The following is a 13,245-nucleotide window of genomic DNA, read 5'->3' as shown; positions in this document are numbered from 1 at the left end:
ACGAATGCATGGTCACAGACATCAGCATTCCCAAAGCCCACCATCTAGAATGGATAATGGACCACGGCCCCTATGACTTTGAACGCAAGTTAACAGTCATTAACTTAATACCAGCTGCCATGGTCCCAGAAGGAAGCTTAAGCAACACAAGTTTCACAGCATCCTTCAAGAGCATCTCCATCACTTCCATCAAACTGGTACCCACAGAACAGGTGCACAGAACGGAGCTGATGGAGGACAAACACCTTGCAGTACCCACAGTCGCTAACCAGCCTGCCTGGGAAACTCAGGAAAGCGCTGCACCTCTGACAGCCAACCTGACAGCTAACACCACAACAGAGGAGCCCTTCCCAAGGTTTGAGCCTAAAGGCCAACAGATCCAGAAAGATGCAAGTGCGCTAAAGAATGATGCAGACTGTCAAAAACTCAGAAACGTCTTGCACAAACTCAAAGTGACATTTGACAAAGACCTTTTATGCTGTGGTCTCACTAAACTTCACACAGTGCATAGTGCAACACACCCAAATGCTCCTCCCACCTTAATCAGGCAGTACGAAGGTCACATCGCCCCACATGAACCAGTACAGGAGGTTGTTCATTCAACAGAAGGAAAAGGTGTTATCTGCCCATGCAACAGCACCTATTCAGCCCCTACCTGGTCCATTGTCAAACCAAACAGCAAGTGGCGACCCACCAGCGACTTCAGGAGGCTGAACCAGCAGGTGCCACTGCCACAACGTGCCAGAAAGCACAAGTCTGCACGGAGCGGAGATTCAGCTGCCTGTCAAAACTGCTATAACAGCACACCAGCGTTGACACTTCAGATACTGGTACCCCAACAACAGCGACCAGCCTGTCACAGATACCTCAAAGAGAATGCGTGCCAAGGAATGCCCACGGCCTACGTCGATGGACGTTCCTACAACCATGAGGGCATCCCACAGGCAAATGCAGGGGTACGATGGTTAAGAAACCAACCCTGCCAACCACAGAACAGCAGGTGGGGTCCCCAGTCATGTCAATATGGTGAAGCAGCAGCTACCCTCAAAACCCTTCACGTCTCCTCAGCTCATAACATCAGGGAACTCATGTGCACAGACTCACACGTTGCCAGACCTTGTTTCACATGCCATCTTCTGGGCTGGAAACAAACTGGTTTCAAGACTGAATGCAACAAGCAGGTGAAACATCAACACATGTTCCAGACACGTGATCACCTCACCCAAGCACACGACATGATCATTTACTGGGAAAAGGTGAAAAGATGCTTGAAGCAACCAGGGCGTGACAAAGGTGTGAACGACCAAACTAATGCCCTTGCCAAGACTGGCACACTGCATAACAAGCTATGGTCACACCCACCCCATTCACCCACCCTTAGTGTGGCAACAACAACCCGCAGCCAGCGGACTGTTCCTGCAACATTTCCCACCTTACTGCCACTGCCACTGACAACCAAACTTTCCAACATTTCCATTCGACATGTTTTGTACCACCACTCAGACCCCTCCAACCTCCCGTTCCCGGCATCTGGTCCCACGGCGGCCCCTAGCAACAAACGACTGCACGAGACCGACCACATGCTGCGTGTGGGAATAAACTTTCTAAAGTATGTCCCTGATGTCCTCACAGCGCCAAAGCTTGTACTGCCACAGGGCCAAAAGGGGGTGAACTGATATACACCCACGACACACCATGTGCCAAACACCATGGCACCAGAACTACGGACGAGACATTAAAACAAGTGGCGCACTGGCCCAGCATGCAGCAAGATGTGGCAGAGCACGCCAGAGGATGTCAAGTTTACCGTCATGTCCAGACTGCAAACGCAAAGCACCGAGCTTCACTGCAAAACCGAGGAATCACATTTCCACGGTCAGTCGACCAGAAAGACTGGACGGTAAAACCTCCTCTGATGCTCATGGCCATCACAGACACCGTACAGGAGTCAACTCAGGTGTTCCCCACAGAACTACTGATGGCACGGCAGGTGCCACTGCCGTTGCATCTGTACCAACCAGGAGACTTGAGTCTCATCACAGCCTGCTCCCCTCATCAGCAGCACAACAAGCTCCGCCTACAACTGAGAAAGCAACTCGCAACACAGAGCCAAACCCTGCAAACCACCTGCAAATCCTGGAAAGGTATTGCGGTGGTTCTCCGCACTCACAGTTTCCTGCTGATCCAAACTGCGAACTCAAGGAAGCAACTGTTTACAGTCCTCCAGAATGACTTTGCCCAAAATCAGCTGGTTATAGCTCTGTTGACAGACCTGCTGCGAGAAATTAGCTTCTCTATGGACAGAGTGGCTATGAATAGGAGTCCTCAGTATCCTACACAAACTGTGCTGGACTTTGCTACTGGCAGACCCAAAGACATGGTCAATGTCAGGTGGCGGCAACGTAACACCCATGCCAAGAAACACACCTCAGTTGCGGTAGCCTACCACAACAGCAACCCACGGCTGTGCCCGGCTCCCCACTTTCGCAGGTGTAGTTTCACCAAAGACTTTCAGTACTTCTGCCCAAACCAGCTCTTCCTCAGAAACCACACTGAAGGAATGGGCCGGTTGCAGCCCATGACCAGCGACACACGCTGCCCGGCCAAGCCTCGCACCCCAGTTACCGGAACACAAGCCGAGACTGTGGGTGATCGACTGCTCATCCACACCCCCACTCATGCTGCCATCGTAATCTACAATCAGCACAACACCGCCACTCATGTCAGGCTGCCCAATCCAAGTAAGAGGATCCATTTACCCCTGAGTTCCATCCTTTATCACAGCCACCTGGCAGTGCACTGTCTCTCAAGCAAAGAGGACCAGTCAGAACTGGAAATCCCATCTTCCCCCAGGGATCACAATCACACCTTAGATCCAGGAATGGAACTGAGGATTGACAAAGGGGGGTCCCAGCTAAGTGACAGTACTCCCACTGATGCAGCCCTCCAAGCACTCTCACGACTGCCTGTCCTGACCAGCTCACCTAGAGCCCGAGCTTGGACTGCTGCCAACACAATCCGTTGCCTCTCCGTGGCAATCAAGTACGCACTCGCCCTGGGCCTGGCCTTCATCCTATCCCAAGGGATCAAAGGGATGCAAGAATCCACGGACAGGTGCTTATCTGCTCTCCCTCAAGGACCAGTAGGAACCACCTGCTGCGTGACCATCCGGATCCATGTGCCATCGAACTTGGTTACCGTCCAACGAAGTCCGCACAGGAACCGTTGGCCGAAAGGGGAATCTGTAGCGTATGCACACGTATCAGGATAATCAATAAACTTTGGAATGTTCAGAACGCTTTTAGCATGCTGGACTGGGTTGTAAAACCCCCCAGAGACTGACCAGATCCACATTCCAACACCCCACACACACAGGGACACACAAAAACACACACACAGACAGACACAGAAACACACAATCATACATTTTCAACTGTATTTGTAAACTACCACTATGCTGAAATATATATTTCATATATTTTTAGGGCCTATGCATGTTTCCTAGTGTTTAAATGAGTGTATTTGTGCTAGTGTGCATTTTAACGATATAATTTTGTCTGTAAACCATAACTTCTCTCCTATGCCTTTCTGACCTATCGAGTTTGATCTCGTTTCAAAGCTCCGGACTCGAGCTATTCATTGAGACATGTCACCAAACGGACAAATGTATTTTTCTATGTGTTTAATGATACTGTGAAGAACACACTCCGTTTGGAGATCTGATCTGAGAGTCATAAATCATTGGATTAAGTCGTGAGGCCAAACAATGGGAAAGCTTTCCCGCCAACTTTGCACCCATGTTATTGGCTACCCCACCTCAAGGAGGTGTGTCGGCTTATCTGTCATAAAAGCAAAGACGCACAATTTCTTGTGTGTTCTCTCCCGATTGTCTCACGAGCATCTCGTGCACGTTTTTCCCGGACCCCTCCGGTGACCACGCGCTGCCACCGCGCTCAGCTTCGGGATCGCCATCTTCCAGCGAAACTCACTCTCGTCCTCAGTTCAAACCTTCCCGCTGAACGGAGGAAGCCAACGAACTGCACCAGCGCTAACCTGAAATTCGACACACGCAACCAATGCAAGTATACTGCCGTTTCTCAATCTTAGATGATGAAACTGATTTCCGTGCTGGCTTAGGACTGGTTGTGAGTTTGCTGCCTTCTCTCTCTTTCCGTCTCTACTTCTATTCTTGTACATAGGTGTGTATTTTCTTGTATATATATTTAGATGTATAACCTCTGTATTCGTAGTTTGCATATATTAAAACGTTATTCATGCTCGATTGTTCTGTTTGTTCTTTCAGCGGAAAACCCAAGTCACTTTAACGTTTTTTTTCGATCGCTTTATGCTTTAGTTATTTTCATGGCCAGAGAATAACTCCGTTTATAATATTCTGTGAGGGACTTAGTTTGCTGGACAAACGAGCAGTTTCTCTAAATAATTATTAAACCAGAACTAATCATATATGTAATTGATTATAATTCATTGTAATTGATTCACAATATATGTTTAATTCCCCATTGGGTCGATATATGAATCATAATTTATTCATAACCTTATGAATTATTATATTCATATTTCATCCATAAATTGATTAATAACCGCTACATTTCGTTACAGTAGTTTTATTTAACTCAACTGTTGTATAAAAATTATTGTATTGCTTGCTTAAAATTAACCCAAAATATGCTGGAAATTAACATTTATTAAAATGTTTAATAATTTAGCATTTATTAATAAGATAATGAATAATAAATTTGTTTATTAATAAATGTACACCTTTTGATTATTATTGTTGCCTCTAGTAATTGTGTCTGATTTTTAATTTCTCACCTATTTTGGATTCATTTTAAGCCAGACATATAGTCATTTTTAATCAGTAGTTGGGTTAAATAAAACTACCCAGCAGGTTGGGCAAATATTTAACCCAACCACTGGGTTAAAACAACCCAATTGTTGGGTTTGTCCATTTTCAAACCAACTTGGGTTGTTTTTAACCAAAACATTTTTAGAGTGTATGACTTTCTTTTTTCTATGGAACATAAAATGCACTTTTGCATTTGTCGATGCTAACCCACTTTGACTTACACTGCAAATTGCACATTTCATCAGTTTGTTAATTCCCCTGAAATCAAACTCATGACTTTTCCATTGCTACCATATAGAACGCTCTACTGTCAAGCAGTCACGAAGAGAGCAAGAACTGCTCCATCAAAGTTGTGCCAATTCATGCACTACGCTATATTCCAAGACTTCTGAAGCCTGTTAGCTTTGTATGAGAAAAAGACTGAAAATTATGAATTCTAATTCACTATATTTTTATTGAAGCTTTGACATGCTCATAGTACTTCAAATTAATTATTTTTTTTAAGAAATTAATACTTCTATTCAGCAAGCACACACTGTTGATCAAAAGAGTAAAGGCATTTAAAATCTATCTATTATTTCAATATAAAATAAATATTACTTTATTCTATATATAATTTTTCATATTTATGTTAACAATTTTTTTATTTTTTTTTAAGAGTTTGGTCACAAAATTGTGGTTAAATTTATAATTTAAATTTTGTTCTGTTCATCCTAATCCTTTTTATTTATTTAAGGGTTAGTTCACCCAAAAATGAAATTTCTGTCATTCCAAACCTGCAAGACCTTCATTCATCTTCAGAATACAAATTTTTTATGAAATCCGAGAGTTTTTTTAATCTCCCATAGAAAGCAATGAAATTGCCACATTCATGGACCAGAACAGTAGTGAAGACATTGTTATAATAGTCAACGTGACTACAGTGGTTCAGCCTTAATGTTATGAAGTGACAAGAATAATTTTGTGCGCAAAAACAAAACAAAAATAACAACTTTATTTACCCTGTCATTATCCTATGTAGTTTACCTTGAAAACACATTGCTGAGCTTCCAGGTTTTGATGTTTTGATGTAGAACCCGGAAATGCTGCACTGTGTTTACAAGGTAAACAACCTTGACAAAGGCTTTGTGCCGAAACGTTGGTGAATAAAACTTTTTGCAAGCGAGTGTGCAGTTGTTACCAGTGCTGGTGCTGCAGTGACGAGTCGTACACGGATTTCCACAAGAATAGGTATTTTAATAAACAAAGAAGGAATAACACCATACACAGTTAACATAACATTAAGAACAGACCAGGAGTAAAGGGAGTGAGTCCATTATAAAGGATAGTGCTGATGAGGGTGTCCAGGTGCAGGTGATCAGGGATGATGGGAGGTCTAGCAGGTGTGGAACGACATGAGGGTGAGTAATTAATGACAGAAATGTCATTTTTGGGTGAACTAACCCTTTAATATATTCATTTGAATTTCATGCACATTCTCAAAGAAAGACAGTTGTTGAGTAGATGAAGCAACACCTTGGAGTTTGCTAGTAACTGCAATTCACACCTAATTTGCACTGACAGTTTTCAGGTTTCATCCCAATTATCACCAAGCATGTCCAAACGTCTTTATATTCAACCCCCCAAACAATAAAAGAAATCAATGGTTTTCTACATAATTGAAAGGAGGTGGTCAGATCTTGACATTCAATCCAATTATTGTGTCATAGTAGCACAAAGAACTGTAAACAAGCTGTCCTGACCATATCCTGCCGTATTTTCGTTTTCTAGTTGACATACCTATTGTGACATACTGATGTCTTTTCAAGCTACTGCGAACATTAGAAGACACTCATTTTCACCTGTAACCACAAGAAAGGTGCCCTGCCGTGACTTCACAGTGGGACAAAAGCATGAGGAGAATGAACATGTCACTGATGTTTTTTCATGGTGAGGATAATTGGGGCTGGTTGACGTCCACCCTTCACTGATGGCCACCCCCTGGTGACGCAAGTGAAAGGTACGAACCAGCCCACTGCAGCGAGAACATGTGAGAGAGATGCGTAACCTGCCCTCTTACACGCCCCCACTGAGTCTTCCACAACACACACACACACTTCCACAAACCTCTGCGTGTCTGAGGCTGATTGATGGTGTTCTCTTGTAGGACAGTAGAATAATGTCTCATTGCATTAGTAGAAAGAGATTGCATTTAGTCACGCGTACCTTCAGTCAGGGAAGGGGACAATGACATCATATTAAATACTCTATGGCAGGCTTTATCAATCACACTTTTCAAATTAAAGATGTCAAATTTAATTTGATTCATGGAAACAAATAAGAAGCACAGTCAGGCAGGGACGGTCTACTTTTGCGAAGGTTACCGCTGGAATCCGATTTTACATCAAAGTAACAAAACTGCATGGGAGCACTCCAAGAGCTTATGATGAAACATGCCAGATAAAAAACGAAATCTGCATGTCGGGAAATGGCACGATGTTCAATTTCAATTTATTTTAATATATATATAAATCGTGTCTACCAAATCAAAGTCATGCGGTCAAACCCACATGCAGAAAACCATGAAGAGGAAATCATAGAGAGACCACTGCAAATTATCAGATAATTTCAGCTTGTTATGATAAGGCAAGGTTCCCTTGTGAAAAAGAAGTGTGCATAATTGTATTTAATGTGCACTGGTAGTTCACTTCAAATCTTGAAATATATTTTTACTTGCAGATAATAAAATATTAATGAATTAAAAAGGACACTTAAAGGGTTTGATGTTTCTTTTCAATAATGTGATAATGTTTCTTTATATGCTTTAAAGTAGTATGCTAGTCAACACTTATTTTGATGTGTTGACTAACATACTAAAGCCGTAGTGTTATTCCATATGTATATATATGAAATTCCTTAAAAAATGTACTTAAGTCCTGAGTCAAGTTCAGATAATTGCATTTAAATTTGAAGTATAAATAATTTAATTGCAATTGACATGCAATGAATTTTCTGAAAACATACTTAGTATATTCTTTCAGTGTTTATTATTTCCATAATAATTATATTTCCTCTTTTGAAATGTGCTAAAGTCTACTTGTTTTTCACATGGGTTAGTCCAGGCTATAAAATGTCATGTAGTGCAACTCCCCCCAAAATAATAATAATTTATGATATTTGTACCTTGAAAAAAATGTATTTAAAAGCTTAAACTTTATTCTTTAATGTGTAAATAATGATTAAGATATGTCCACTCACATCATGTATTTAAAGTTTAAGGATATATTAATATGCCATATTTTACTTGATGGTTACACAACATTACATTTTTAGATGTATTAAATTGAAACATTTTAAAAACTGTACTAGTTTTTTTTTTTTTTTTTTTAACAGTACTTTTTTAAAAACATGCCATGTTCATCCTTTTTTATTATTATTGTGGACACTCACTGACACATGTAGTGATCAAAACTGCAATGGCAAATCCTCTACTACAAAAGCACTTCGGAGGCTCAATTAGCACAGCTGCTCCGGTGTTCTCTATATTCATAATCATTGCATTCCAGCCAGGGAGTAATAAACATGGTTTAGGGTGACTGAAAGCACTGCCAAGCCCCCTCCCATTACGCTTGGCAGGGTCAGGCTCATTCAGCCGGCATCAGGAGTGCAGCGTAAGTGTACTACCTTAATTAAAGTCTCTCTAAATGGGAATGTCTCTTCTACTGAATGGAAATAGGAAATTCAATAGAGCATCCAGAGGACATGAAAAATAAGAGGGAAGTTAGTTGGCCATTGACAGGACAGGACTCATCTGTTCCAGTGGGGAGACCGGATGGAGTCACATTTGCCTGATTGCTATATTTTTAATGAATGCCCAGCATTTGGGATTTTGCTTGAGTGTCTTAAGTGGTCAATAATGCTCATTTTATGCAGGAAAAACGCTTGTATTTCTTGTACTGACTTATTAACAGGATGTATATCTACCACAGGGAATTACTTGAAGGAGGTGAAAGGAAACCAATGAACCCTGATGAATGAAATTTTGTGGTTGGATAATATTCAATATGAAACGCGTAATAAGCTGACTTTTTACAGAAGGGTTAAAGTTTTGGTAATCAGCAATAGGAAGCACCACTAATAAAGCAGAGCGAGATGAAGCGTAAGGTTATTTTGAGTCTAAAAAATGACATTACTTAATACAGGACAACTGTAGCAAGAAAATACAGATGAGTTAAATAAAAAAACAACAAGTTAGTAGATGAGCTTGAAGTCAATGTAATTAAAATGGACGAAGAAAAAATGCCTCATGAAGGAGATGAATTTTAGCCTGTTAATATTACTGGTTAATTTTACTGGGTTTGAAAATACCCAGACGTGAATTACAAGAACATTTATGCATGTCCACTATAACCAAGAGAAATTGAAGAGGGAATTATAAAGAACATACATAAAAATGGAAAGAAATAATAAAAAGAGAAATGATTGCATGTGGCCCTTTAAGGGTCAGACTGTTCATCTGTGCTTGGAATATCTATATGGAAACAAAAAGTGCATATTTACAATATAATTGCTCTACCGCTTGCTAGGGTTTGCTTGCTCACTTCATATACTGAGAGAAATTGGAACAAGATTTCAATTTCTCATCTATATCTACTCTGGATCTTCTCTAGTCTTCTGGATATACTAAAGCCTCTTTATCCTAAAGGACATGGGCATATGCATCAATCACAACTGAACTGAAATATCTTTAGATTTCAATTTATAATAGTACAGTAAATGTTAGTCATGCTTGGAATAAGGCCAGGAAGAAGTAACATTATGTCTAAGTAAGGTATAAATTATGATGATGCTTTTCTAAATTAATTCTAGCAAAGTCTCAGAAAAAGCATTTTAGCCAAAAGCAAATTCACATTTTGATGCAATCTCTGAAAGTTTTCCTCAAAACAACATGTTCTTCAACCAATACGCCTATACAGGTCATTTGTCACTTCCCTGAATTACAACCCATTGGAGCGTTTACTAAAGTTGCACCCATATTGACAACCGGACACTTTCATTTTAATGCATTGTTCCCTTTTAGCTGCGTTATATTTTGGGTTTCGTGTAGCTCCACTGGCAGAGCACTGCAATATATAACAATATGCAATCATGTGATCATGGGATCGATCCCAGGTGCTCATAAAGCGCATTAGGGATGATGGGGTAGGTGAAGTCGTTAATAAAAAATGAGTTTTGCTAAATGGAAATAGGACAAATGGTGTAAAAAATCCACACATTGCATTTAAATTGAACATGCATTTTGATTGGTAACGTAACACGCCATTGTCATTATTTTTACGCCAGCTAGAGGGCAAATGATTTAAAATGTAAATATAGGTTGTAATAAGGTGCTTGAAAAATGACCTATAGGGTCGGGGGTTTTTTGTAGGACAGTCTGCCTCAAAAATATTTAATACTGAGAACTCTGAGGTTTGCTTGGAAGATGCAAAAATAGAAAAGATGTTAAAGCTAAAACCGTATACCTGCTGCATATCACAAAACATGTAGAGGACTGAAGTCTTTATCTTACAAGGTGAAACATTTATTCACCTTATTCAGTGTTTTATTCCTACTGTATGGCACGGCAAAACAACAGAACTGAAGGCTAGAAATCAATGACAGATTACGAGAGCTTCATTTCAAACACAAACCGACCTGTCCTCCCACACACTGACAGCCTGCGCGCTCCCGCAATAACACTTGTACAAACAGATGATCTAAAGCAACAGGCCTTACTACTGCCATTATGATCACCAATATTTGATAAAGCGCTTATTACATACTAAAATGTTCTGTAAATTTTATAACACAATCAGCTTGTAAAATATAATTGCAATCAAATTAAATACTGGACTGTCACTAGGATTCAGTGTTTTTGTGTTTCACTGAGTTTAGTACTATTATGTTTAAGTTATTCATGGACTTTTAGTTGGCATTCCTGTATTTTCTTCTGGTTAATCTGTTTCCTTGGTTACTTGTAATTTAGTTCCTCATTTAGTCTGCATATTTATACCGCTCATTTACTGATCATGTTTTATAGTTCTCCTCTACTACTTAGTATTTATTTTATTTTTTTTAAAGTAAGGTACCGTTTGCACTTAACTCTCCTCTGTAACCGCACTGTGATACTAATGATATGTGACCCTGGACCACAAAACCAGTCATAAGTTGCACAAGTATATTTGTAGCAATAGCCAACAAAACATTGTATGGGTCAAAATGATCATTTTTTCTTTTATGCCATAAATCATTAGGATATTAAGTAAAGATCATGTTCCATGAAGACATTTTGTAAATTTCCTGTCATAAATATATATAAAAAAATATTTTTGTGAGTGGATATGCATTGCTAAGGACTTCATTTGGACAACTTTTAAGGCAATTTTCTCAATATTTAGAATTATTTTTGCACCCTCAGTTTGCAGATTTTCAAATAGTTGTAATAGTTTGTCCTATCCTAACAAACCATACATCAATGGAAAAAATATTTATTCAGATTTCATATGATGTATAAATCTCAATTTCAAAAAATTGACCTTATGACTGGTTTTGTGGTCCAGGGTATCATAAAAAAAAATAAAAAAAAATCAATAGATTATTGAGTAGCTGGTGCATAAACTTAAATAAACTTAATAAAACTTGTTGTATACAGTACTGTTCACAAGTTTGGGGTCAGCAAGATTTTGTTTTGAAGAAATTAATACTTTTGCTCAGCAAGGACACATTAATTTGATCAAGTGTGGGAGTACAGAGATTTATGATCAGTGTTGGGGAAAGTTACTTTTAAAATTAATGCATGGTAATACTGCATTAATTGCATTACTTATTTAGGGGGGGGGGTTATAACAAAAAAGCTATATTTTTGGCAAATGTAAAGACCCTTTCACACCTAAAGTAACATGAATAAGCCTCAGGCTGAAGGAAATGCATATTTACACCTGTACAGTAGAGGGTGCAGCTTAAACAATCCTTTCGGCTGTGTTTTATTCTGGATTAATGAAGAATAGGATACAGGAGAAGAAAGTTCGACACTCTTATTTCTAAATCTAATCTAAAGTATTTTTTTGCTTATTAGTATGGTTGAATTAGATCATTGAAGGTCAGCAGCAAATACATTGGTTAATAAAGTGAGATTAAATACATATTGTAAAGTATATTTGTGTAAACTAGTTAATTATTACAGGTTTGCATAAAATTCTGAGATTGCATTTCACTGTTTTTATTCATTTTGAAGAATACTGAATGTTTTCGTGTAGTGAGATGAGTAAATGCATGTTCACATTTAGTCTAGAACTACAATAACCATCATGTTTACACACAACACGTCTGTACTCTATTTCTCTCAACATAGGGACAGGAGGGGTGTCAGTCAATAAATGTGAAAAAGTAACTTGCATTACTTGTTTGAAAAAGTAACCTAGATATTTTGTTGTGAACTGAAAAAGCAATGTGTTACTTTACTAGTTACTTGAAAAAGTAATCTGATTACATTACTAAAGTTACTTGCAATGTGTTACCCCCCAACACTGTTTATAATGTTACAAAAGACTTATATTTCAAATAAATGCTGTTCTTTTCTTTGATTTACTTTCTATTAAATCAAAGAATCCTGAAAACAAAATGTACCATGGTTTTCACAAAAATATTTGAGCAGCAATGTTTTCAACATTGACAAGAATTAATGTTTCTTGAGCAGTAAATCAGCATATTAGAATGATTTCTGAAGGATCATGTGACACTGTAATGATGCTGAAAATACAGCTTTGCCATCACAGGAATAAATTACATTACACTGTTTTTGCAGTATTTCTGATCAAAACATGAAAACATCTTACCAACTCCAAACTTCTGAATCATAAGCTTGGTCCATTCACTATCGATTCGAACCTGCAAGACATGAGAATCAACGTACAAGGTATCAGCAGTAGCCAGAATAAACACGAGGTGATAATGTAATTGCTCTCTGCATGCTTCAGTTTCGATTCAAGCCGTCTTGCTTGTAATTGGTACAGTTTGGTGCTTCGAAATGGGTTGTTTTATATAAGATGGCTGTACATTACATGTGATATATAAATTGCATTTATAAAAAGAAATAAATGGTGCCTCTTATTCTGCTTTTAACAACATAAGCAGAGTAATTCAACATGCAATCTTCTAACATTTTTGGTAAGTCTGCCAGGAGAGTAAAAAACCTATTGTTCAAAGAAAAATGATGTATACTTGTGCTTTTTGAAGGTGAACACTGACCATTAGTGCTATTATTTCCTTCTCTTTCAACATCTTTGCAGTCAGAATTGCAGCATGGTATGACTTCTAATGCATTTTAGGGTAAAACTAAGAAACATTGTGTTCTTGGAAAC

This window comes from Chanodichthys erythropterus, chromosome 15, assembly GCF_024489055.1.
Source record: "Chanodichthys erythropterus isolate Z2021 chromosome 15, ASM2448905v1, whole genome shotgun sequence".
NCBI lineage: Eukaryota > Metazoa > Chordata > Actinopteri > Cypriniformes > Xenocyprididae > Chanodichthys > Chanodichthys erythropterus.
This window is presented reverse-complemented; position numbering follows the sequence as displayed.